At 45.6% G+C, this 3529-nt stretch overlaps 1 non-coding gene across 1 annotated transcript; it reads left to right on the top strand.

Moving 5' to 3' along the window:
* Positions 1 to 2454: 2454 nt before the first annotated feature.
* LOC127196753 (U6 spliceosomal RNA) lies at positions 2455 to 2562 on the top strand. Its single transcript, XR_007831526.1, has one exon. It is a non-coding gene; the product is annotated as a U6 spliceosomal RNA (small nuclear RNA).
* The last annotated feature ends 967 nt before the right edge of the window (positions 2563 to 3529 follow it).

The raw sequence follows: 3529 nt of genomic DNA, 5'->3' as shown, positions 1-3529 counted from the left end.
TCTGCAATTTATTATGTTTTGCCTAGTCCACAGAAGGTACAATGAAGGTTCTAGATCGTTCCTGAAAAACCTGCTCTTCTTGAACTCTGCTCTATGTGATTTCATGGGACTGAGCCGCCTGCGTCTTTACAACAGTATCTTCAAGATGGCCTTTCTCCCTGGCATTTTCATATTTTACCATAACTCTGCTGAGTCTGGGAGACATAGTCATAATCAGAACAATTGGCACAGGTAGTGAGGTGGTTTGGACCTGACAGACGTGAGGGTCTGCATGCTGCTCTGGACTTAGTAGCTGGTGCTGTGGCCAACAGCGCTGCGGGGAGGGCGCCGCTAGTGGGAGCACGCTTCCCACTGATGGCCACTGTGAGTGTTTTCTCCGCATCGCGGATATCAAACTGGTGGACTGCCGAGTTGAGTTCCTTTACTCGGAGATAGAAAAACTGTCACTAGAGGTACAGTACACAACAGGGTGTAGAATCAGTGCCACAAGCACATTTCAAGACAAAAACGGAATGTGCGGTGCCCCAAAAGAGTCCAAGATGAGAATACAAGGGTGTAGGGCATCTGGAAAGTTCCACAACAAGGTGACTGGGATGCGTCATGTCCCCAAAATCGGGTCATATAATTTCCCAAAGAGTTAACAACACAACAACTGGAGGTCTATGGAACCCCAAAGTGTTTGAGAAGGGGGGACTACCACATATACTCCCACCAAGCGCCCAGGCTTCATTGAGACTGGCTACACAGCGGTGTAACAGACAACCTAGCCCATTGACACGAACAGGTTACTAGAATAAAAGGTTAACAGAGCTGGAGAGAGGGCTCAGAGGTTAAGAGCACTGGCTGCTCTTCCAGGGGTCCTGAGTTCAATTCCCAGCAACCACATGGTGGCTCACAACCATCTATGAGATCTGGTGTCCTGTTCTCGTGTGCGGTCAAATGTGTAGTCAGAACACTATATACATAGTAAATAAATAAATCTTTAAAAAGAAAAGGTTAATGGGGGTAACGCTAGATTGCTAATTACTCTAGACCCTAACGTCATCTAGACAGGGGTCATGGCAGCTACGGCCCCTTCCACACAGCTCACCCTGTACCTGCAATTGTGCTTGTAATTGTCCGTTCCCAAATTCCACCCGTTATTTGTATCCATCATCATAAACTACTAATCCAATAAGCAAACTATTTTCTCCAGTTCTCTGAATAGATACAACAAAATGGTGAATGAAACGAGAAGGCAAAAGTCACCCCTGAGATCTCTTGACTACGTGATTCTACAGACTATGTCGGAGTGCAGAGGCATAGGAGAGTGATCGTGCTTCCTGGTTTTCTCCCCTCGGAGCACTTGGCGAAGCACCACATCTGGCACTGCGATCTTACTGCCCACTATGGTGCTGGCACAAGTACTTTGGGAGCTTGAGGACTGGTTGCTGCTAGCTGCACACCAGCATACCAGGAGCCTCACTGTAGGGATCAAGCTTAATGGGCTTTAATCTCTGTTTCTTCCAACCCTCCCCTCCCCATACATCCTATAGGTCCAATCTTCCACTCATAACTCCTATGGTCAGAATTGTGAAGACAGCACTGATGCCTGCCTGGACTATTTAGAAGTTCAACAGTTTCTGTTTCATTTTAACATTTACTTATTTTTTATTTGTATGTATGTATGTATGTATGAATTTTATGTATTTATATATTTTTGAGACTGTCTCTCTATGTAACCCTGTCTGGCTGGGAACTTGTTACATAGACCAGACTGACCTCGAAATCACAGAGATCCACTTACCCCTGTCTCCCAAGTGTTGGGATTATAGGTATTACCGTCACATCTGCCTATATTTATTTATTCACTTAATGTGTGTGTGTGTGTGTCTGTGTGTGTCTCTGTGTGTGTGTGTCTGTGGTCGAGCGCTTCCGTGTGCACGTGTACATTTGCATGCTCATGTGCCCACCTGTGCACTTTTGCGCACTGCATCAGGGTTATGTAAATTATAACTTCCCTTCAGGGTGAGGGTTCCAGGGCTCCACTCAGGTTGTTGGGCAAGCATCCTTATCCACTGAGCCATCTTGCTGGCCTTTTTTCGTTTTTTGTTTTGTTGTGGTTTTTGTGGTTATCCTGTTTTTGTTTTTTGTTTTTTGTTTTTTTTTTTTTTAAGACAGGCAAGGTCTTGCTGTGTGGTCCACATTGGTCTCAAATTAGCGATCCATCTGTACCACCACACCCTGACTTCTAAATTCTTTAACTGATGCTAGACATGACAGTGCTTTGGGAAGAAGTCTGTGTACACTCAGGGTTAGTCTCATCTAATTTTGCTCGTTTGGTTTATAAACACTTTCCTTTGGTGTGAGCTACCTGTCTTACCGCGTACCACATGAAACACTGACCTAAAAGCCTTTTGCCCATAAGATTACAAATTATAAAGAAAAAAACTAAAGGTTAAAATATGCTGCAAAGGGCTCACTTCGGCAGGCACATATACTAAAATTGGAACAATACAGAGAAGATTGGCATGGCCCCTGCGCAAGGATGACACGCAAATTCGTGAAGCGTTCCATATTTTTTTTTAAAAAAGATGTGCTGCAAAAAGATTCGTAGAAGTTAAAAGATATGTATGTGACCAAGCTTACTGTAATTCAAGGTTGTTAAAAATGTCTAAAGTTTACAACGAGGAGCGCTTGCTTTTGTTTCTAAGTCCCCAGCACACTGCCTTTTGCGGAAACCCCTGCATCTGCCTGACTATTTCTTCAGTTCCTGAGCGTCTTCGGTCTGGTTCTGCAGCATCAGAACTAATTTCTCTGAAACAAATATGTTATGCTTTCCCGGCTCCCTGAAGTTTGAAGTTCAGACAAAACAAACAAAACAAAACAAAAAAGCAATATTCAAAAGAGCAAACACCATACAATGCAAAGATGTCAACACAAGCACGCTTTACACCACTGATGCTCTCTCTCTCTCAGCCAGTGGCTGCTGCCTAGAGCATCATCTGTGCTGGTTCCAAACAGCACACGTCTAATCGTGTCCTCCAGACTGGGCTTAACCAGGTGCAATAAGACACACAGTTAGGAAAACAATTGGTTTTATTCAATAGTTTTCTTTTTTAGTGCCTCCATCTGTCTCTCCGTCTCTGACTCCCAGAGCCCCCTGCCCCCCACACACACACTTCCTCCCTCTCTCCCTCCCTCCCTTGCTCCCTTTTTGGTGTGTGTGCCTGCACGTATATGTTTGCAAGAGCAAGCACACACACAGACCACATGGAGACCAGAGATCAATTTCAGATATTCAGATACAGATGTCTCCCCCCCCCATCTCTCTCTATCTCTCCCTATCTCTCTCTCCCTGCCTCTCTCTGCCCCCACCACTCTCCTCCTCCTCCCCTCTCTCCTCCCCCCGCCCACCCCCATGACTTGTCCTTGTCCGTTTCCCAGCACTGGGGTAACAGGCATGCTTCGCCTTGAGTCTGAGTGCTAGGGTCCTCAGAGCTGTGTAATCACTACCCACCTGGCCATCGTCCCAGCCCCATATGCTCTT

This window comes from Acomys russatus, chromosome 12, assembly GCF_903995435.1.
Source record: "Acomys russatus chromosome 12, mAcoRus1.1, whole genome shotgun sequence".
Lineage (NCBI taxonomy): Eukaryota > Metazoa > Chordata > Mammalia > Rodentia > Muridae > Acomys > Acomys russatus.
This window is presented reverse-complemented; position numbering and strand designations above follow the sequence as displayed.